The 25,156-nt window shown below is 38.1% G+C and overlaps 1 pseudogene; it reads left to right on the top strand.

Annotated features, from left to right (window-relative positions):
* LOC118619687 overlaps positions 1-23,567 on the top strand; it is a 44,035-nt pseudogene extending 20,468 nt beyond the window's left edge.
* The last annotated feature ends 1,589 nt before the right edge of the window (positions 23,568-25,156 follow it).

Genomic DNA, 25,156 nt, shown 5'->3' with positions numbered 1-25,156 from the left:
AAATGAGGGAGCTAAGAAAAGACATCAATATATGTTAGATACCTTCCATGTGCCAAGCATGCTGGGAACATACAATCCTCATAACAATTCTGTGAAGAAGGTAATAGTATTCCCACTGGAGAGATGAGGAGGTTAAGGTTTAGGAAATGTGAGTAAATTGATCTGTTCATTCATCTATTTGGAAAGACTCCAAATTCTTCATGGAAATGGTGAGCTAAGTGGGTAAAGAAACATGCCTAGAAAAAAAAAATCACACTGAAATATAGCTCCAAGACAATGTATGGCAGATATTTGATATGTGGTACAAATGGAATGTAGAAGTACTGAGGAGCCCGGCCAGTGCGGCTCAGTGGTTGAGCATCGACCCATGCACCAAGAGGTCACTGGTTGGATTCCCAGTCAGGACACATGCCCAGGTTATGGGCCCAATCCCCAGTGGGGGGCATGCAGGAGGTGACCAATCAATGTTCTCTCTCATTGATGTTTCTATCTCTCTCTCTTTCTTACTTTCTCTATCTCTAAAATCAATAAAGAATAATTATTTTTAAAAAATAAGAAGTGCTGCCCTGGCTGGTTTGTGGTTGGAGCGTCGGCCTGTAGACCAGAGAGTCCAGGGTTCAGTTCCCGCTGGGCCCTAGCGGCTAGGGGCACATACCAATATATATATATATATATTAAAATAAGAAGTGCTGAGGAAATTTCAAATAATGTTAATCTAATAGTTTTAGTAAGAGCTAGTCAGAACACTTCATGGAAATGAGGCCTGACATGACTCCAAAGCCTCTCAATTTTTTAATTAATGAGTTGCTCTATGGTTAAATGCTGACCTAATTTCTGAAGCTGAGAAACACCAGATGGGTGTGAAAGTTAAAAGCACTTGAGTTTGAACAGGGAGAGATTCAGGTTGGCCAGAGAAAAAGTTAAACATAGCAACTTTCTTCTTTGTGAGGAAGGAGGAAGGAAGCAGAGAAGACAGCTTCTTCCTCTTCCAGCAGTAACCTATCTAGCTGGCTGATGGACCACATCTGCACCAAGAGGCATCTTTTCTTTTTTTACTCTGTAAGTAAAATCAACATTGCCTAAAGTCTTTGGTACTGTAAGAAGGATTTTACTCCTGTCAAACCTTTTTTGGTTCTTTAATATCTATTCTTCTTCATAAAATAAATAATATTTATTTATTTATGTATTTATTATTTATTTTATTTATTACAAGCAAAAAATTATTTAGAAAGTCACAGAGGTGGAAAAAGTGAGCTGTGGAAGAAGTGAGCCAGTTAGGCTGTGTGGGCTCAGAAAACAAGTTACAGAGACAGAGGGCCCTTGGAGCTTAGGAGAGAGAAAGGAAAATGTAAAGCACCCGGGGGAATGAAGAGGGGAAAGGGAAAAGTGCAGACATGCTCCCAAGAGTGAGAGCGTGCCTTAATATTTTAGAATTACTGACACACAGTTTTAAAAAACTGGCTGCCATAAAGTTCATGAATGTGACTCAATAGATGTGCAAAACACAAGTCAATTGTACCCTGATCACTTATTGAAAGCATTTCACTTTCAGCATCATTAATTTCCATTTGTTGTAGAGAGAGAGTCAGATGAACAGTGAAAATCTTTGGGTTACATGACATCACATTTCTTCCTCTTGACTATGGAAACACTGGGAAAGAGAAGGTCTTCATTCTCTGGTCTCCAGTTTCACACCCACAATTTGAGGGTTAGAGTATATGACATAGATGTTTTTCCAGATGTAATCCTCTGTGGTTCTTTAGATTAGGAAACTAAGTAACTTGGAATAAGAAATATCCTTTGGATTTATTGCATAGGCAGCCAGTGGTAACTTATTGGAGAACAATTTCTGTGAAGAAATTTAGGATAAGGTGTTAGAGTTGGGTGACTAAGCGAGGGGCAAGTTGAGATGAAATGCATTAGGGACTGTGTGGGACCTGAGGCAGTGGAGACAGAGATTAGATGTTTATCCTTAAAATAATTTGGCCCTGAGAAGAAGAAGACAATAAAGATGGATGGAAAAGAATATGCATTTGGTGGAACAGAGGAGAGAGAGTTCTTGCTTGCATTTAATGATAGGAAAAATTAAATGTTGGTGGGAAAGACCTTCTAGACACTAGTAGAAAGTGTTTTAAAAAACCAGAATTTTGAAAAGGTACCTGTGGATGGGTTTCAAAACATTTTCCTTGGAGGAAAAAAAAAATGATAAAACAGTTCAGGAAAATGGTTAACTCCACTGAGGCCAAAAACAAAGGGCAAGAAGTTGAAATAGTGATTACACTGAAAAATACAACTTTATAGAACTTCAAATATTCTATCCAATGAAGATGGACTCTCCATGTATTCAGGCAATATATGTCAGAATCTGGACATCTGTCTGTGTCACATCTGGATGCATGCATAGTGGAATCAATTTATATTTAAATCTGAACTTAATGCCAGATATTTTTGCCTTTGTTTAAACTTTCCCTTCCCTGTCCCAAAATAATGCCCTCATGAATAACAAGGTCAGAAATAGCATCCAAAATTTTCCATTTACCCTCTTTCCTCTGTTTTATAATCACTTCCTTTATTTGTTTTTTTCTTTTATTTAAAGAAAATATATAGAGAGTGTTCTTTACGGGAAATGGTGTATATTTACTACACTAGATTATTAGTGTAGTAAACACAAGCTCACTTTGCCACTTATGGCCTAAATAACTTAGAATAAATTTGAATGGTAATGTGGGCCTTGATTTTCTCATCTATGAGATGAGGGAGAGCCAAGGTGAGAAGAATTGCATTAAGGACTGAAAGGGACATGAGCAAGTGGAGACAGAGATTACAGAATTGTGTAAAAGTGTTCTCAGGTCTAAGAATTCTCTGACTCTAAATTAGAGAATACTTTTTAAACAGTGAACAACTAGGAAGATTAATAAAATAAATGTTTCTCTTGGATTTTCACCTTGAAATTAGTGCATAAACTAAAAACAATGTTGAGATTTCTTTTACCTTTTTAAAAAACAAACAAACAAACAAACAAAAAACAACTGAGAGTCAATTTATTAAATAGATTGATTTAAGTATCTTGGCTCAATACTGATGGAAGTAATTTGCTTAGCAATCTCAGAAGGACTGTGCAAGTCAATGAGTCGCTTGTGAGTCCTCATGTGAAAACGATCCCAAGTCTTGGCACCTTCCCATGGGGAGTTTTCCTTGATTCTCAGAGTCTTGGCAGGCATCTAAACTGGTGCTTTCTTTGCGCCTCTGATCAAGTCAGCACACACCTTTGCCAAAGACATTAGGTTTCAGCTGATTGGAGTAATTCTAATTCAGTGAATCACAGCCTCTGGTTTCATGGGGGTCCTTCCGGTATCTTTAAAATCCATCGCTGCTGCGTGGCTTCCGAACAGAACAGCAGTGAGTCAGCAGCTGAGACCAGGAATGGATCTCGGGCTGTATCTGCCAGAGATCCTCCTCCACAAAGAGAGATGTTTCTTTTTCAAAGAACATTAATATTCTACATGAAGCTCTTTTCTACTAACATTTATTTTTGTATCTGAACTACTACTCCAATACCATTAATGTCACTTTTGATCCTTAATAAACTTAATACAGCAAGATTTTTTTCTTTATTAAAATGATGTAATCAAATCAAAATTGTCGTTTTTGTGCCTGTTCCATTTCTATGTTATACTCAAAATCAATTTAAATATCCAGAGAAACAGTAGTGAACATATTGATAAACTTAGCAGGACCATTAGTCTCTTTCGAAAGTTCTGATTTCAAAAAATACTTAGGATATAAAAAGGTGAAATTTAGTAAATTATGGTTCACATGATTTTTAATTCACATGATTTTTAATTCACATGATTTTATTTTTCACCTACATGGGAAATGATATGTGCCTCTGTAACTATCTCAGATATGACACTTTAGCACAAAAAATTTAAATCCACTCAAATCAGCACAAGACAATTAAAAACAGGGTATGTAGGGACTTCTGGTCAAGATGGCAGCATAGGCAAATGCAATAATCGCCTCCTCCCACAACCACATCAAAATTACAACAAAACTACAGAACAACCATCATTCAGAACCACTTGAAATTGAGCTGAATGGAAGTCATACAACTATGAAATTAAAGAAGAAGCCACATCAAGACTGCACCTGGCCTCAGTGAGGCCCATATTTCTAGCTAACTGGCCCCAGGCCTGAAACTACAAGTAGCCAAATTTGGTTCATAGCTTGGTTTTGCCTGGGCACCTCCAAGACTAGCACAAGAAGCAGCCATCTGTAGATCTTTTTGTAGCTTATGCCTGGTGGTCCCAAGTAGAACACAGGCAGAGACTGACCTTGCCCCAGAGCCAGCACACCCAGTGGACAGCTTCAGACCACATCAAAGCACCACCACCCAACCACCTCCACAAGTGACACATTTAGTGAGTGGACTCAGTGGGTACCAGAGCCCTGCTGAAGTAAGTCTTGCTCTGTGTGGTGAGCCTTACACAGTTGATCCTTCAAGGTAGTCGTAGGTCAGTGGTCAGTGGGCACAGCCAGTCCTTGCAGCTGATAAGCCTGGGTAAATCCCTCCAACTGACATGCCAACAGCAATCAAGACTCAATTACAACAGAAGGGTATACAGTCCACACGAGGAGTGCACCTTAAGTGCCCAGCTGGGGTGATCAGGAGGCTGTGCCACTGGACCCTACAGGGCACCTACTACACTAGGCCACCCTCCAAAGCTAGGAGACATAACATCTCTACTTAATACATAGAAACAAATACAAGTAGGCAGCAAAAAGGAGGAAACAAAGAAACATGTCCCAAATGAAAGAACAGAACAAAACTCTAGGAAAAGAAAAGAATGAAATAGAGATAAGCAATCTAATAGATACAGAGTTCAAAACACTGCTTATAAGGATGCTCAATGAACTTAGTGAGAATTTCAAGGAACTTTGTGAGAATGTCAAGGAACTTAGTGAGAATCTCAAGAGCATAAAAGGACCAGTCAGAAATGAAGGCTGCACTAATTGAAATAAAGAATAATTTACAGAAAATCAGTAGTAGAGTACATGAAGCTAAGAAGTAAACCATCAATTTTGAATATAAAGAAACAAAAAACAGCCAATCAGAACAAAGAATCCAAAAAATTAGGATAGCATAAGGAGCCTATGGGACAACTTTAAGCATACAAACATTTGCATCATGGGAGTGCCAGAAGGAGAAGAGAGAGAGCAAGAAATTAAAAACCTATTTGAAAAAAATAATGATAGAAAACTTCCCAGCTTGGTGAAGGAAACATACAAGTCAGGAAGTACAGAGAGTCCCGAACAAGATGAACCTAAAGATGTCCCCATCAAGACATATCATCATCAAAATGCAAAAGGTTAAAGACAAAGAGAGAATCTTAAAAGCAGCAAGAGAAAAGCAGTTAATTACCTACAAGCGAGATCCCATAAGACTGTCAGATTTCTCAAAAGAAACTTTGCAGGCCAGAAAGGAGTGGCAAGAGATATTCAAAGTGATGTAAAGCAGCCTACAACCAAGATTACTCTATCTTGCAAAGCGATCATTTCGAATCAATTGACATATCAAGAGTTTCCTAGACAACAAAAAGCTAAGGGAGTTCATCATCACCAAACCAGTATTATATGAAATGTTGACAGGTCTTCTTGAAGGAGAACAACAACAATATGAACAATAAAATAGCAATAAATATATATCTATCAACAATTGAATCTACAACAAAATGAGCAAGCAGAACAGAAAGAGATTCATAGATACAGAGAACTTTTTGTTGGTTGCCAGATGGAAGAGGGGTTGGAGGGATGGGTGAAAAAGGTGACAGGATTAAGAAGTACAAATTGGTTGTTAGACTGATGAACCTCAAAGGAAGAGGGGAGTGAGGGCAGGAAGAGATAAACCAAAGAACTTATATGCATATATGCATAACTAATGGGCACAGACAATAGTGTAGGGAAGGCAGGAGGGGACAGAAGCAGAGAGGAAGGGTCAATAAGGGCAAAAAGGGAGGACATCTGTAATACGTTCAACAATAAAGATAAGTTTAAAAAAAAAGAGAGAGAAAAAAGTTTGGGGGTATTGTTAAAAGGATACAACAAGACTCATAGAAATGACACAACAGGAATCTCAAGGAAAAAGCCAGACCCCGAAGGAAGCCCAATGGCACAAGAGTACAGTGGAGACTTACATGTCATATGACCAAATATTTAAAAGTGATAAGTCAAGATACCAAACTGTTAATAAAGACAACAATTATCTGTATGTTTTTTGTTTTGCCAGTTGGCTGGTTTCTATTTCAGAAATAACATGGTGTAATTAATGTTAATTAACTGTGCAATTAGTGTTAATATGGGTTTGGCACCAGTCCTGGTTCTGACACTGACATCGATTGGGCATTACTAACCACGATGTAGTCTGCGAGGCCCTGGTGATACACAAGTGAGGAAAGCAGAGCTTCTAAACCTTTGAAGGTCTCAGCCTGCAGTAAGAGAAAGAATTTGCATATAACTAACTGAACCTTGATAAGCATCATACTGGCAGCATCAGGTGTTATAAATAGCTGAGAAGTGAGACCAAATTTCTGCTGGATTGAGGAAGACTGCTGTCAGTAGACAGGAAGTGACACTTGATCTCTGCTTTAAAGGATAAGCAGATTTCTTTTGTCAGACAGGGAAGTGTCAACTAAGAAATATTCAAACCTATAGAGAATTTTTGTAAATTTATTTGAGCCAGACTGTCGACAATTGCCAGGAAGCAAAATCTCCTTTGAGATTGAGATTATGCTCCAGAGAATGGCAGTTTTGCACCTTATTTTACACGTTACAATCAAAACAGCAGATGCAAGTGGGTTAGATGAACTCCATCAGTGACAGATTAGGGAGATGGGAGAAAGCAAGGGGTGGGGTAATCTCTGGGATTGGATGAAAAGTAAAATGATAGACACATACTTCTTTTACATAGGTGTGTATAGGATAGTTATTAGTCAACAATTAACTCATAACAATGAGGGGATTTGTAGTCTCCACAGAATGGTGCCTGTGCTTTGAGGGGGTCTAGAAAATGAAATTACTTTGACATTCCAAAGGTATATTTCTGTAGAGGCAAAAAGATAGATGATGGCTAACAGACAGGCTTAGTTAAGGTGAAAATTGACCTTTGACAGAGTAGAGTTCTAGCCAAGGGCATGACTACCCACCATAAACTGCTTTTAATTAAAATTTTAAATTTCAGACCATCCTTTGTAGTAATTTTAAGTCTCTGAGTTTTTAAAGCCACCACTCAGACCTCCTCTGAGCTTGTCAGGTTTAGTATGTAGACCCCTTTCGTTCACAGAGGGAGTGAAAGACATCTCGGACAGAGTCATGTAACAATAAGTCAATTAAGGGTTTAGGCATGTATAAGACAAGACAATGTGAAATTCCAGCATACTAAAAGTAACTATGCTCTTTTTTTCTCCACTCAAGAAATGATAATAAAATGAAAGCAAGTAAGAAGGAGGTTATTATTAGCAATGATGTCTTCTCTTCTACCCCAAAAAAATAAGTCAGTCATCTAGAAGGCAGTGCTTTATCATTTGAAAGACATGATTTGTGATGGTGGTTTTGAAAACACTTTCACCAACCAATCTATAAGATCGCCTCATCCTACCATATTAAGATTCAAATAAAGAAGAAAGTGTTGCTTTGTATCATTACAACCTCTTTCCCATTCCCACTCCTTCATCCCCACTCCTCTCTTCTTATGTGTCCTGAAGATGCAACACAAATGATGACAAGAACCTCATCAGGCAAAACAGGAAGGTCACAAGCCTGTTCTGTGACCTAAAACCTGAAGAAATACTGAGAGCTTTGGTAGGTCAGTAAATTACCATGATCTCTGCATCAGATATGGAATTATCTTATGCACAGCCCTCCAGAGCCTGCCTTACCTGACAGAAGAAAATATCTTCTGTCATACGTATAATGGATAGGAGAGGGGATCATCTCCCCAGGTAACTAGTGGAAATGGGGTTCTGGGGGTACTGCTGGAATAAGAATTTCTAGAGGCAGAAAGTTTTATTTTCATAGAATTATACCCCTGGGTTTTCTAAGTCCCATTTCTCTTAGTCCAGGCATAGAAGAAGTATAGCTAAAGCTTCAATAGAGCTAAAATCAGAACAAGTGTCCAGAGTTTCCTTTCCATGTTGGAGCAGGATCCAGTCCAGCATCAGGCTAGTGTAGCTTGTGTTTCCTCATTGCAGTCCATTAGCCTACTGTGTAAGAGATCTGTATTGCTGTGGGCCACAGGGGCAAAGGTAAGAGAGCCAAGAGTCAGAAGAGTCATGAGCCAAGCTCACCAAAAGCAACAAGAGAGAATTCTTTTGTTTAGGGGATTCTGACCAACCATCTCTGTCTCCAGATGTGACTGACAAGCACTTTTGCTAGTAGTCACCCCAACTTTATTAGGCGCGTGCCTATCTTCTCTTTGTTGGATCCCTTCCCCCAATGTTTTGAAGGGAACAGGCCAGTATTCCCTGGGAAGTGTGAAATTATAGCTTCCTGGTGAAGCTGCCCAAATGACATGCCTATAATATCAGACCCTCCCCTGTTCCTTACCTATTATTAATAACTAGGTAATTACAACAGTATTGACGGTATTTATTAACCACAAGCACCTGACCAAGTGGATCCAGTATTAAAATCTCAATAGCAGTAAAGCCAAGAAGTGATCCTAGAATAAGGCACTTTGTTTCACATGAGAGAAAGAATCTCTGACCTCAGATTTCCCCCCAGCCCGATCCAGCTTGCTCATATCTCCAAAATAAATGGAGGGAGAGAATGTAAACAACTGACTTAGATGGTTCCACACTAGCAAAATGACCCAGAGGTTATACCGACAACTCAATGATTCATTCATAATTTGAGTGAGAAAAGGAGTTTGTCAACCAGAATGTGTTTAGCATGGAGTAGGGAATCCAAGCAGTGTTATCCTTAGACTGGGGTTATTTCAGTATTGTCTTGTTCTCTTTCTCATCCCAAACATAAATATTTTTAAAACTCAATTTTAATAATACTTTCATTAGTGGGAGACTATGCAAAATAGTATGATGTTATGTTTTACGAAGCAGTTTTCTTATTTTGTTTCTAGAGAATGTATTGTTTGAGCTTGTTAGTTTTTTTCAAATTATGAGAGAAAGTTTGTTTAGAAAGTTGCAGAGGTGGTAGAAGTGAGCCAGCTGGGCCCACAGGCTCAGGAAACAAGTTACGGAGTTTGGGAAAGGCAAAGGCAACAGTCCTGGAAAGAAGAAGGGGGGGGGGGGGGGCTGCTCCTGAGAAGGAAAGAGCACTGATTTTCAATGGCTGAACCCTAGATGACTCAGAAGTCTCCTCAGTACGTTTTAACAGCTAGCTCACCACTTCTACATACTATTTCCAACTCAGCCTTATCAACTTTCCCCAGGAAATGTTGTTTGGCATGACAGTGAATCAGAACTTCCAGAATCCTGGAATAGAGAATGACATGACATGCAACTTCGAGTAAGCAGCAGGCAAAACAGTCCTATAAACTGGGGCCAAGGGAACTAGAATTACTCTGTATTTTCCCACACTCTCATTCATCAGACTCATAGCCTCAAGTATTCAAATCTAAGAAAGTCTGTTTTAAAGGGAAATTATATCAAGGTAGATATTTATACTCATATATCACATAATATACATACTTTTATATTATCTTTCACCTTCCAAATTTTCCTCTTGAGTTTGCTAAGGGGATCCTTTCACAAAGACAATCATACTAAATATGCAATCACTGTCTGGCCAAGAGCTGCTCTTTTTTTTTCATTTAACCATTTATTCCTTTCCCAGTCATTGAAATTTAGTCCAACTCCTTTGTTTCCAATTGCCTGTTCTATAATGTTTTAGTAAGGTATCAGCTAGTTCTGTATGCTATTTTCTCTATAGTCTCCCTCCTGACCTTTGATTGTCTTCACTTCTAATTTAGATTTTAGTTTCCTGAGGCAGAAACTGCAAATAATTACAACTCAGTAATTAGTAACAAATATTGTGCTTGCTCTGAAAATGTAGCTCCTTTGCATTGGTATTATTTTTGTAACATTGATTATTTTATTCATTACCAGGTACAACTTTAACATCTTAACTTTTCACAGTGTTATGCAAGTTGTGTTAGCTGAACTAAAGTATGATCTGTAACAAAATTGACCATCCTAACCATTTTAAACTGTACAGTTTAGTAATGCTGAGTATATTCACATAGTTGTACAACAGATCTTCTAAAACTGAAACTCTATAACCCATAAATAACTCCCATTTCTTCCTTCTGGTAGCCACCTTTCTTTCTGTTGCTATGAATTTGTTACTTTAAATACCTATTTCCTTAAACTCATAAAATCTAGTGATCTTAATCTATTTTCTGAACCTTATCAACCATGGAACTCTTCTACTTCAAAATTTATTGGAGAAATAGCTGATTCGATGCTGGGGTAATAAATATACAAAATAAGCCTAGAGTGCCAGAAACTAAAAGAGTTTAGAACCCAAATCAGAACCACAAGTATAGGAATATGTCAAAGAAATACAGGAGCCAACTGAAAGAGCTATATCGGTGGCCAAAGGTAGGACAATTTATCAACCAAATAAATAAAATAGCATTAGATTATAGCTCAAAGTATAAAATAAATATTAATTAGTCCATAATAAAATGAATGAATTATTAGAATAAATAACAAATATTGAATAAATATATGTGCCGATTAGGCAAATTTCCCATGCAGAAGAATTTTATAAAATCACCATCAAAGAGGTGAAGAATAACTCTCCACTTTTTTAGTTTGAGCTGCACATAGTGTCTTCTAAATAGTGCAGTGTGGAAAGGAAGGAAAATAATAACCTCCCACTGGATACACCTGTCAATCACACCTCACGCGTGGTGATCAAGGTTTAACATTGAAGTAAGTTATATTGTACTCTTGATATGTTGTAATGAGAATTAAATTTTATCTATGGGGACTGTCTCCCAATAACACATTACCTCTTTCTAATTATAATAAAAACATTAGACACTTTCCAATTAAGGCATATTGTAACAAGCGTACCATGTTAACATAAGATGTTAAAATGGGGAAACTGCATTTGAGTTATTTAGGAACTCTGTTCCATCATCACAATGCTTATGTAATTATAAAACTGTTCTAAAATTAAGTTTATTTAAAACATTTTAAAAATAAATAAAAACCTTAGGATTCTAATATCACACGCTCTGCCCACAGCCTCCAGCTTTCTACCAGCATGTTCACATGGACATCCAACAGGAACATCAAACTCGGCATGTCTGGTTGATCACTGATTAGAGCCTGAACTAGATTGTGCCCAGGCACTGGTCCAGCTTTGCACCTTATTCCTGACCCACTTGCTCACCTCCTGACAAGGAGCAGCAGTGGGTCCACAGTTCTTCCAGCTCCCATCAGATCTCCTGCTTTGGATTTTCTGAGTCCTAGTCCTGTTGCATGTCCGACAAGGAGCACCAACTTCATTTTCAGGTCACCCACAGTGTCAGAGTTAGATGCCATGAGAGCCACACAGGTGTGTCTGTTGCCCACAAGAGATCCAGTTTGTCTCCTAAGGGTCCATTTCATCGTCATGGGTTCCAGTCAGCACTCCCATTCTCCCACTTCAGGTTCACATTCCTTTCCCAAATACTTGTCTTGCTGATCTATAGGGACTGTGAAGGAACCTTCCAGAAATTACTTCACAAGTTCCCCCAGGATAACTAGTGACTTTTCTCTGATCTTCCAACCATCACATGCTGGATCCTTGTGTCTCCAGATTATCCACAGCTTTGTGCAATCTAATCTCTACACAATAAACCCTCGATTTTGTGGACCTCAATTTAACAGACTTCAGATTTAACGGATAAAATGGTCCATATGTCATATGTGAAAATTAGCACCCTGTTAATTTTTAAAAACTTTTAACCAAAATTTGTTATTAATAAACAGTTAGTTTTAATGCATTTTAGTGAATAGGCCATGTGTTGGAAAAAACACTGTAGTAATTTTGCAGACATAAATAAATATTACATACCAACAACTATAGTTTACATATTTAAATTCAAGAGTTACCCCTTGTAAACCATGTTCCTCGAATGATTAGCATGTGATCACACTGCATCATGTGTGGTAATTGGTTCTGTTGTCACATGGTATAGCATGTGCCAGCTGACTTTCTGACTTGTGCTAAGCCACGCCCCAGCTGTGTGCATTTGTTTACATGGTGACTGGTGAATGCACACATTTGCTAAACCTATTTAGTACAACTGTAATACATATAGAAACTTTTTTGTGAAATTAAATTTTTCAAACATACTTATTTTATTTACATGAACGTGACTACATAAGTAAAAACAGATAAATTAACTAATTTGTCAATTTTTAACATACACATTCAGAAAACCTACTTTATTATATAACAGACTTTTGGCTTTAATGGATACCCTCTTGCCCAAATTAGTTCATTATATTGAGGTTTTACTATACTAAATCTATTCCATACCACTTATAGTGGTTGTCCTCTCCAGTCAAACTATAACAGACAGCAGATTTGAGGATCTAATGCAAAATTCTGAGAAGTTTCTATAGAAAAATCAAAGTTCTTAAAAAGCAAAAGAATGAGAATCAAGGAAATTTTTTATTCTCAAATGTTTTCAAAAAGTTCTGATTTGATTGGAAGTGAGGGGAAAAGCAGGACCGAAAAACAAGAGGTTATCTATATATTTTAATAGCTTCATATCATTTAAGGATAGTATTTATATATATTCTTATCCTGGTCACTCTTTTCCCAATAAAATTCAAGAGATAGTGATCTAAGACCATTGAAATAGGTGGGGAATAAATAGAATCATAAACAATTTTTGACTAACTTTTCTATACCCACTTCAACCAAACATTATTTATTACATTTCAGTACAAAATGACAAATTCACCCTATTTATCTTCTCTTCTTCTCTAGACCCCGATAAGATTATAATAAAGTATTATCAAAAATTATAAGAACACAATAATTAAAAGAACAAGAGTAAGGACGATCTAAAAACAAGTATTTCAACACATATCTGGAATGTGGACAGTGAGAAAAAGAATGCCATGTGCTACAGGTGGAGCCAAATAAGAGAGAAGGGGCCTCTACAGCTGTGGGAAACCCTGCCCAGCAGAAGTCTAGACATGCTTCAGATTAAAGGCTCAGGTAGCTGACAGAGTCGGTAGGACAGAGAGCTGAAAACAGGGGATTAATTAAAGACCTGTGTATGAAAGAGACACCTACCTACCTTGTCATTCAGGATAACCCCTAGTCAAACATTTCACACTGATGCCAGAAAGGAAAGCCCTTCTCCTAATAGCTGTCAGAAGAGAAGGCAGCTGGTTTATCTCCTTCTCACTGTCATGTAAAACTTCGAGCAACAAATATTTTTCACACACGTAGCACACCATCAGCTGAATAATTCCTTCGATCTTAAAGATAAATGGACAATGAATGACCGCCAGAAAACTGGGTGAAGGCTGCAGTATAACAGAGACAGACCAAAATAAATAGAAAATTGTCCCCTAAACAAAGAGAGAACATTCAGGAAGCTTAAGAGAGCTTGTAGTGTCCTTGGGCAGAAAATATTGTATCCAAAGACCAAGAACATAATGTTTTTTTAAAAGTACAGTCAACAAATGTGTGTGTGCCCTGTTGGCGTTGCTCAGTGATTAGAGCATCAGCCCAAGCACCAAAGGGTTGTGGGTTCAATTCTTGATCAGGTTTGATCCCCACCCTGGTCAGGGTGCACGTGGGAGGCGAAAGGTCTGAGCCAGCGGAGATCACATTCGCAACACAAGGCCAGCGTAGAGCCAAATGGCTTTATTGCATGCACCTCGGTGCAGGCAGACTAAGTCACAAATTTTGAGCTCAGGATCGAAATCTCTTTGTTCTCTGGTTTTTATAGGCCCAAACTACAGAAACAAAACAAAACAAAAAAAAAACTACATTAAAAAACAAACAAACCCACATTCTCTTGGCACTGCGCAATTGGTGCTGGGGGGCTGATACAAGTTGTCTCAGAGGTAAGTCTACTCCAACAGAGGTCTGGGCCATCATTAATCTCTTTCTTCTTTATGGTCCTTCAAGTTTCCTAAGGCCATTATTAACCCCTTATCTTTATGGTTCCTCTGGGTGTCAGTTCCAGGTTTTTTAGAAAACTACTCGGGTGTTTACATGCAGGAATAACTGATCAGAATGGAGTTTAATTTTGTTAAAACATTATTAGCCCTTTCAGAAGGCAACCAATCAATGTTTCTCTCTCACATCAATGTTTCTCTCTCTCGCTCTCTCCCTCTCTCCCTTCCACTTTTTAAAAAAATCAATGGAGAGCCCTGGCCAGTTTGGCTCAGCGGTTAGAGCGTCAGCCTGTAGACCAGAGAGTCCAGGGTTTGGTTTCTGCTAAGGGCATGTGTCTTGGTTGCGGCTCATCCCCGGCCCCAATTGGGGCCATGTGGGTGGCAACCAGTCGATGTGTCTCTGTCTTCCCCCTCTCTCCCTCTCACTCTGTCTGAAGATAAATGCAAAAATGTCCTCAGATGAGGATAACATAAGAAGTCCCATTATTAAGAGTTCTAACAGAAAAGAGGGAATTGTGAAAGAATTAAAGCAAGAAAATTCTTCAGAGATAAAAGGAGACAGATGTCTGCAATCTGCAAGGGTTTACCTGCTACCAATAGAATAAATTTCAAAGGAACCGCACCTGGGCACATTATTTATGACCCTTCAGAACTCCAAAGGTCCAGAGGGGACCGAGAAGAGAAGATTGTGTACACAGAAATTAGAATCAGAAGCATTGGCTTTTTTTTGTTTTTTATTTTTATTATCCACACCAAATAGTAAAGCAATGCCCTCGAGATTCTGTGGAAAGCTTTTTTCAACTTAGAATTCTCTACCCAGCCAAACAATTAATCAAGTGTGAAAGAATGATAAAGAATTTTTCCGTTTGGAAGCACTGACGAATTCACCTCCATACACCCTTTCTTGGGAAGTGACGTGCGTGCTGACAGCTGTGGGGGCACCCTCATCACGCACAGCAAGCCCTCGCTGGCAAGTAGGGCGAAATGGCGCTACATGTGATTTCCTCGGAGGCGTGAAGCTAACCATCAGAGATTAAACACTGAAGTTGTAAATGTGTTAACTTCTGGAGAATATCAGATGGTAAGTTAAACCCTTCAGTATCATTTCATTTTTTTAAACATGCCCCTGTATTATTTTTTTTCTTTATTGATTTTTAGAGAGAGAGGAAGGGAGAGAGAGATGGAAACGTCGATGAGAGAGAATTGAGAAAGGAGGCTAGAAGAGGCGAGAAGACAGGTTTGCTATGATCACCCAAATAGGAAATAATGGAGCCAAGATTTGGTCCAAGCAATCTGATGACGAGGCCACACTACTCCTCACTCTCTGACCATTCCACAGCTGTCCCATACAGATGAGAATCCATCTCTCTATAAATTAAACTATAATAAATGTAGAGAAAAGAGCAGTCTTATTTTTAAGTGAACATATTCAAAGTGTTATCTTGCTCCTAACCTATATTTATATTTCATGTTTTATGTGCTCATTTGACCCTTATCCTTAGATAAAGACCTCTTAGACATCATCATTTCCATGTTTATTTTATGACCCAGAAACTAATTATTAAAGTACTCTTTCACAGGCTAAATAACCACCAGTCCTTATGCCTTTCTTTATTGTCTCCCAACCCCTTGAATTATCCCCACTGTAAATCTTTGAACATTATTTAATTCCCCACAGTCTTTTACCAAAGTGCTATTTCTGTTTACAGATTTAGCAGCATATATGACTTGAGAATGAGTTTTTCACAGCAATTCCTTTGTACCGGGCCAGGATTCATGCATTAGCCCACCCATCACACTGAGTTGATTTAAATACTTGGTGAGTTAAGAGGTTCTTGCTGTTTTTCAAAAACAAAGGGAGCTTTGTGTTTTTGCTTGAAAGCCACGTGAATAACTTGAAAACAAAGAGTTGGTCCACTACAATCTGTTCTTTATGTTTTCAGAGTTTGTATTTGGCTGATCATAATCCACTAAAATTCATCTGTGGGCAGGGAGGGCACGGGAAAGAGTGATACAGTAATTTCCTCCTGGGACAAACCCAATGTATCAGCAGACAGGGAAGGACACATCATCCTGGAGAAGTAAATTCAGAGCACAGCAATTGCCATGGGTTACGCACAAGGAGTGAGCTCAGGGATGCTTGTTATCACCTACGCCTAGAAAAATCTAGGTGCCCAAAATGCTTAGTTCAAAAGAGAGATCTATGCTACTGTGAAATTCTAAAGTTTAGAAGTTAATTTTTTTCAGTATGGGTAAAATATTTCAGAAAATGGAAATGCCTCTTGGTAGGAAGGAATACTCTTAGCAGTAAGATTATTATCAGTAGAAATTTGGAAGGTACTCTAAACGTGTTTCAGAAATAAGGAACATTAGAGGGAAGTTGAAATTTATAAAACTACAAGTAAGAAATAACTTCATTGGAAAAGAAACAGAAAGGAGTATTATTACATGGAAATAGATAAATAAGGCAAAAGATTTGCAAGTTCTAGAGCTTCTATATCAGAAATAATGTTTAGTTTATTTGTTTAATATAGTGGTGAGAACATGAAATGTAAACCCAAAAGTCTTGTGCATCACACAAAAGATGAATTTCCTAAAAAAAATAAAAACTGCCGCCAATAAATAAAAAATAAAAGACAGAAGAGAAAAGACAAACAGTTCTTCTATTATTTCACATAATGCCCCAGTGCACTCATAATATGATCAGTGAGAATTAAACTGCAATGAGATACTAATTTTCACCTATCAGATTGGTATATATCAAGAAGTGTAATAAACCTTCATTGGCAAGATTGTGTAGAAATAGACTCTTTCATAATTGCTCATGGGAATGCAAATTGAGATGATTTTTTAGAACCATTTGGCAATATATAGAGTGGAAGTAAAAGTAGGTTTACGGTTGTATGAAAAATAATACAATAATTAATCAATAATAATACAATAACAAACTCTGTTTCATGCACTCGCAACTGGAAACCTACTTTTGTCCCACCCTGTGTGTTAAAATTACAAGTGTACACATCCTTTCTCCAAACAACTTCACTTCTTGGAATGAATCCTTCACACATATACTCCCACATAAGTAAAATGATTTATATGCAAAGCTTTTATATTGCAGCATCTATTTAGCATGACAAAAGATTTGAAACCATTTAAATGCCCATCAATATATGCCTAGTTAGATAAATGATTCAATCAAATAACTCAATACTATTTAGCTGTTAAAACTAAAAGTTTAAGATGAGTTCTTTATGTAAAGAATTGGAATGGTTTCTATACAAAGTTATTAAGAAAAGTAAGGTGCAGAATAAAATGCACAGTGTATTAAAGTGGACATAAAAATGGTAGAGGGGGCTATTATTCATTTGTATATGCATAAAGTATCCCTGGATGAACAGTCGAGGAACTAATAATATACTAATAATATTGCCCCTGAAAGAAAATGGTTGGGCCCTGGCCGGTTTGGCTCAGCGGTTAGAGCGTCGGCCTGCGGTCCTGAGAGACCCGGGTTTGGTTCCCGCTAAGGGCAGGTACCTCGGTTGCAGTTTGTCCCCGGCCCTGGTCGGTTGTGCGGGCGGCAGCCACTCGATGTGTCCCTTTCACATCGATGTTTCTCTCTCTCTCTCTCTGTTCTTCTCTGTCCCTCCCACTCTACCTGAACAAAAAATGGAAAAATGTCCTTGGGTGAGGATAAAAAAAAAAAAAGAAATAAAATGGTTGGATGGGAGACAAATGTCAGAAGGAAACTTTTGTGGAAGATATAAAAGTATTTCATATTTTTATATTTCATATTTGTATATTTCATATTTGTATAGTTAAATAAAAGCTAAATTCACAAACATAGGCTTGAGTCCAGCTCTCCCAAGAATTATTTTAACTTTTGAACTACCCTGTCAGTAAGTGGTACGTCTTTCCTACTTGTTGCAATAATGATGTCTGCCAGATGTGTGAGAGCGAGGAATGGTGAGGGGCCAGGCATGATCGCCTTTGCTCTATATGTTCCCATATGTTTCTCCTTCTTAATTTCTTTCTGCCCTCCCCACCAAAATTTTCTACAAAAAGTTTCCTAGGAAAGAGGGCTGCATGATAAACAAATTTATGCACCCTGAAAAATAGAAAGAGCTGTTTCTCTCCCTAGACTTTCTTAGCAGAAGAAAATGATTAAGAAATGGGAAGTAGGCTTATCTGGAGCCCAGATAGATGTTACTAGCACTGATTATGAAATTAAAATGAGAAAAGGTAGGAGAGATACACATGACCTAGTTCATGCCAATACTATTAGATTTTAATTTACACATAATCTAATCAAGGAAGTTGGAGAATTGTCCAAATAGCAAGGAGCTCATTTAATACAACATCAGAGTCCACAGAATGTGAATGAAAGAAGTTGAATGACAGGGGAGGTTATAAAGATGAGTGAAAGAGATAAGGTTGGAAAAGTAGGTTATTTTCTGAGGATCAAGTGAAGGAACTTGGATTTTCTGCTTTAAGTCTAAGAAATCTTTTGAAGGTTTTTGACCAGGGTAAAGAAATCTTTAAAGCAGTGGTTTAGGAGGTTACGCTGATAACAATATCCAATGTCGATTGGAAGAGGTCAAGAAACTTGTGCTGGTACATCAATTAGATTATTTGTGGAACAGTCCTGGCCAGTATAATAAAGGTCTGAGTGAGGGTGATAGTACTGGAAATGGAAAGAAGACAGCAGAATATGAAAATGTTTTAAAAGAGATATTAGAGAATAAGATAGACAGGCCATAACAACTGCTTAATGGGGGGGGGGGTTAAAGGTATTAACGAGTAAGTTTTAGTTTGTTGGGAGAACAGAAACACCCTAAAAGACAAATGTCTCCCAACTAGGGTCAGGTCCCCCTCCTGTGTGGGCCAATACAATCAGTGCTTTCCTTCTGGGATAATATTTATTATTCAGTTTTATGGTCTCTGTATATTTATCTGCCTCTCTCACTAGGCAGTGAGCTGCTTGAGCATAAAGATCATGCTCTGGTTGTGACCTATCTGGCAGAAATATGTTTATATACATAATGGCTGGAAGGAAAGAAGAAAAGGTGGGAAGGAGGAGGAAGAAGGGAGGGTAAGGGAAGGATGTATCAGTTTTAGAGGAGATGAGCAATGAAGTTTTATACATGGAGAGATGGAGGTAATAGTATATCATTCAAAATAATACATTTTATTTAATCACTAGATTTTTTTCAAAGGTTACCTTTATTACTGTCTACTCAGTGCCCCCATGGTACCACACATCCAAACACACAATCACAGCGCCAAGATTCTACTATTAGGCCACCTTCCACTAGCCATGACTTCCTGCTCCCATCAGAGGGAAGTATTTATTCTACAAAAGTATTCCAAGATTCCAAGAAGGCTTTGGGAGGGCTGTTTAGTAGCAATAACCAAAGCCTTAAAATGTGCATACCTTTGATCCTCCCATTGAATGTTAAGGAATGTATTCTACTTGAATAAAAATGGCTACATGAAAAAAGAAGACTAAAGAAATGCTTGTCGCCCTGGCCGGTTTGGCTCAGCGGTTAGAGCGTCGGCCTGCGGTCCAGAGAGACCCAGGTTCGGTTCCCGCTAAGGGCATGTACCTCGGTTGCAGTTTGTCCCCGGCCCTGGTTGGTCGTGCGGGTGGCAGCCACTCGATGTGTCCCTTTCACGTCAATGTTTCTCTCTTTCTCTCTCTTCCTCTCTCCCTCCCACTGTACCTGAACAAAAAATGGAGAAAATGTCCTCGGGAAAGGATAAAAAAAAAAAAAAAAAGAAATGCTTGTCACATAGAAGTTCATAACAGCAAATGATTTGTGTGGTTTTTTAAATTGTTTTTCTTTATTGATTTGAGAGAGAGAGGAAGGGAGAGGGAGAGAGAGACAGAAACATCGATGAGAGGGAACATTGATTGGCTGCCCCCTGCATGGCCCCCACTAGGGATTTGGCCCACAACCTGGGCATGTGCCCTGACCAGGAATTGAACCCATGACCTCTTGGTGCATAAGTCGGTAATCAACCACTGAGCCACACCAGCCAGGCTTGTGTTCTTTTTTTTTTTAAACAACCTAACTAGCAAAAATTTGGGGATGACTAAACAAATCAATTTATGGAATATTTATATGAATAAATCCTTTGTTATCAATACCAGTGATGTAGCAGACAATCAAATGGAGATTCTCCCTATTCAGCAGTAAGTGATAAGAGCAAATTAAAAATTACTAAATGAATGCATAATATAATTTTATTTCGGTCATGTTATAATGTTGACAAAAGTCTATCTACCAAAATATTAATGAGGGTCATCTATGAGTCATGGTATCATGGGTGATATGTGCGTGTTTTACTTTTTACTTTTTTTTCAATTTCTTTAGTAGGCAATTATATTTTTTTGTAATAAACTATACCTTTTTTTCAAGAGGATATAGACTTTGTTATATTCATCTTTGTACATCCATCCAGGGCATAGCATAAAAAATAGAAACCGAGGGTCCTATGACTTTGATTAAGTGAAAATAACCCTTCTCTTCTGAACCCTGATCACACAGCTCAAGTGGGCACTTTGGACCTTTCGGTGGGGAAGAGACATTTTTTAAAGAAAGTCAGGTATTCTGAAAGGACTATTTAAATTCTAAATGAGAAATGCCACTAACAGAATGTGCAAGTTTTGTCAAGTCCTATTTTCTGGCTTTACCTCATAAGTAGGAATTATAAAAACAGCCCAGTCATCACAAGATGGAGGAAAAAGTGAAATAATGACTAAATAAATTAAGAAGTGCAATACACTCTAAAGTGTGTTAAACTATAAAATAAATGTATTACATTTACTTCTGGTAATTAAGTAAAAGTTTTACAATAAAGTCAGCCTTCAGAGCAGATAGAAAGTAAGTACTTTCACAACACTCTGTGGTGGAGAGGAAAAACCCGCAGTTGTGATAAATGAGCTTCAGCTGAGGCTGACAACACCCACACCTCCCCACCTACCTCGTATCTATTTATCTATTTCTTGATTAGAAGACAAGACAGTTAGGTGAACAACCAACTGTTAGTCCAGGCAGGCTGGCAACCAATGGGGTCCCTACAAAGCTCCATGACTGCTGTGCTGTACACCTCTCTTTCTGTCTAGAATTTACCATCTTGCTTGCAGTAATTAAAAATTAATGCAGGACTCTAAACTGTGATCTCAGTGAGGATAAGATCGATGTGGTGCTCAGTTTTGCATCCTTAGGTCACAGCAGAATACCTAGAATGCAGTAAGTGCGCAATAAATGTAAGAAGCAGGACAGGGTTCAAGCACTCATGAGACGTGATTTTCATTGCATAACTAACATTCATAACTGGTATGTTTGTTCAGCTGCCTTCATCTGCCTCACATCACACCTCGCTGCCAGATGAGGCTTTTAAAATGGATAGTTTTTTCCCAAAGTCTCCATATTAGCAACCAATCTTGTGTTAGCAACATGTTTTTTCTATGTTGAAAATATTAAAATATAATATAATATAATATGGAGATTCACCAGGTTCAAGTGAACATTGTTAAATAAATAAACCCATGAAAATATATTTGTAAGTCATTATACTGAACCAAGCCAAGATTTTCAGATTATGGAAACCATGAATATGGGTGTTAACAACTGGAGCAAGGTGTGGTCTTGTCTAACTTCAGTATCTAGAAACATGTACTAACAGTCCCCAGGAATATCTTTGCATTCCATATTTATTGTCTTGTTATCTAACCCTAATTTCCTTCTATGCTCACACCAGAAAGCAATCTCTCTCATATAGCCACATGTGTACAAATAAATAGCCATTTATTAATTTACAAAGAAACCCAGTAGGAAAGATGGGGTAAAAATAAATAAATGTACAGGAAGAAAAGGACTATGAAATACCTGTACAGATTGAAGATTGTAATAAAATGCATGATAAAAGAAGGGAGGGAGGGACTGGGAAAGGTTTAGGGATTGATACTGGAACTATAAACGGAATTAATCTCTCTTATTATTAAATCTCTTCTTATTAAATCTGAAGCTCATTCAAAATAGCTTAAATACGTATAAGAATGTAGGAGGTAACACAGTGTAGCACAAATAAATTTTGGCATCAAGTGGAAATGTTCCATAGCTTGGCTCTTGACTTATCAGCGGAGATCTTGAGGAAGCAACTTTTTTGAGTCTTAGTTTCAATATCTGTTTAAAAAAATAAGGGAACAGATATGTCAATTACTAATAATACATGCAAAGTGCACAGCTAATAAGTAGGTGCTCAATAAGTAATATCCATTAACTGAAATCATCTCTCTTCACAAAGTCTCTAGGTTACCAGTAAACCTGCAACCAATGTGCTTGGACTATCATTTTTCAAAATAAGTGACTTCCTTTGAAAACATAATGGAATCAACTGGGGAGGGGAAAATAGTCATTTTCCTGGAGCACCCAAGGTGAAGCTCTGGCAAGCAGACAAAGATTACAGAAAGGGGGGTTGCTGATTTGAATATTGCTTAAAAGATAATTTTATTTTTTAAGCAAGCTTTTCCAAAACAACTTGTTATTTTAAGTTTTATGAATTAAAAGAATTTATTCAATGTCTGTTTTTTAGGAGTCCCACTGAGTGAAATCTCAGAAAAAAAAAATCTTCAGCTGAAGCAATATTTCCTGGTGAAAATGTAGAGCTCCAAGAAACTCCAAGAACTGAAGAAAGGGTCTAAAATTAAAATTAATGCTATAAAACCACATAAAAAGCCACCAGACAGAGATACCAAAAGAAACTTTCCTGATATCTGTGTGACTCCTGTTAATCAGATTATTAGAGAGAGGAATTAAAAGAGCATAGTTATGGCGTGAAAAAAGTGGCTCGGGGGTTGTGTTGCTTATCCAGGGCTTTAGGATGGTGGTCTCAGCAGAATACGGAAGATATGAGAATATGATGCTAATTTTAAAGTAGAGGACTTCCCCTGAAAAAGCTAAAGATATCTTCATTGAAGCTCACCTTTGTCTAAACAAGACATGGTCTGGGACCTCCAATATAAGATCGTCCACTGGAGCTTTGTAGAATCTTTAGAACCAGCCCAAGTGGTTCAGGTTCACTGTTCAAGTAAGGTGAACCAGGGTAACATATGTGGCAGGTCACCATCCGCATGCATACCCGGCAGACTCTGGCCATCTGTGACCGGTTTGGCAGATTGATGTATGGACAAGAAGATGTGCTCAAGGATGTCTTGGAGTATGTTGTCTTTGAAAAGCACCTGACAAACCCTTATGGACGCTGGAGGATGCATGGCAAGATCATCCCTCCATGGGCACCCCCTAAGCAGCCTATCCTTAAGACAGTGATGATCCCTGGCTCCCAGCTGAAACCTGGAGGAGGCTATGAAGAGCCACAAGGAGAGGCCATAAGCCTCAGCTAGCCTGATGGCAAAAGTGCCTCCTGAGGTGAAGTATGGGTGATGAGGTGGCTGGGAGCTGTGAAGTCATCCATCTCCATCATGCTGCAGAACTACCTTTGTTCTCTCCTGTCCTGCTTGGGTGTTTACAGCAGTCTCATCCTCGATGACCACAGCTGATAGCTGGGCCCAGTGGGTGGCTGCTATGCACAGCTCGGGACCCACTTCTTCTTCACATTTTATATCTACCTTCTGGGTCTAGATGAAAAACACTGTTTTAGAGAATATATGACACCAGTTTTTCCTGCAGCTGGGACTGTAAGGAGCAAACTAACATAAGTTTCTTTCTTATCACAGGGCAGGGATCAGCATTTGAAATAAAACACTTTTGGGGTATTGGGGGGGGGAAGCATAGTTATAAAGAGTTTTGGAAGGACAGACAATAGGAGTAATAGGGCAGATTTCCAGGATGATCCCCTCACAGGGCATATTCAGAAATATTTATCCTCCTATTCCATGATCTTTCTACATTTGCCAATAAGTACTAACAGTTGCTTTCTGCCTGTCCATTTGTTCTCCCTGTTGCTTAAGCAACAGAGGAAGAATTGCTTAATTTGAAACTTTAGAATACAACAAAAGAAATTAAGAAAGAAAAGAAGAGTTATATAAAGTAAAAGAAATTATAGATGTATGCATACAAATATTTTACACCTTTGAACGGTCAGTCAACTTCCCTCCCTTCACCTGCCCTCCACACCCGGTGAGGATGAGCATTATTTTAGCTAAACTCGTTGTCTGCCCTGCTTCTTCATTATCTTTACCTGTCATTACTCAAATTATTCCCCTCTTGGATTCCAAACTCATCCTCACCATTACATTATGTGAACCCAAAACCATATACTCCTTGCATCATAAGGCATTATCCAATTCTAATTAGGCCTGAATACTGAAAAGCCCATTTTAAACAATACCCCCAAAACCTCATAAATAGTGCAACCTTGCCCTCCCTGCTCCATGATGCTATTAAAACTTTGTTAACTTAGAGAGTTCCCTTATAACGGTAAGCAACAGACTTTAAAGACAGCATTTAACACTTGCAATCCTTTTTGAATGGATGTTCTCCTTATTTAATTTACCATCGAAATCAATTCAAGTTTAATCTTAAAAATTAGTGTAGGCATGTTGGAATGGCTTTATTTATGCTATTATCGTGAAGTGCTTTCCCTTGTCTGAATAGCAATTTTGGAGAAAGAGTGTATTTGTTTTTAATATCTGATATTTGGGCCCAAGATTGAGCTTATATAGTAAAAATAATAACTCAAAGAAATGTTTTATTTGGGATGTACTACTGACTGGTCATAATTAGTTATAATAATAATCATAAATAAATAGGGTTTACAGGGGTATGATAGATTATGATATCAACTAGGTTATACACCTTAGAGAGTGAACCTGATAATCCTGTATCCTACCAGTGCATGTAGCATCTTGTATATAGTGGATGCTCAAGAAAATGTTTACATTATTATTTCTCTTCATTGCACCTGCTCAGGAACTAACCACTAACCTTGTCTTTGCTGTGTAACAGGTTTGAAGAGCCTATATGACCTGATGCTTC

The sequence above is a fragment of the Molossus molossus genome, unplaced genomic scaffold (genome assembly GCF_014108415.1).
Source record: "Molossus molossus isolate mMolMol1 unplaced genomic scaffold, mMolMol1.p scaffold_m16_p_7, whole genome shotgun sequence".
Taxonomy (NCBI): Eukaryota; Metazoa; Chordata; class Mammalia; order Chiroptera; family Molossidae; genus Molossus; species Molossus molossus.
The sequence above is the reverse complement of the archived record's forward strand: the minus strand, read 5'-3'. Positions and strand labels throughout refer to the sequence as shown.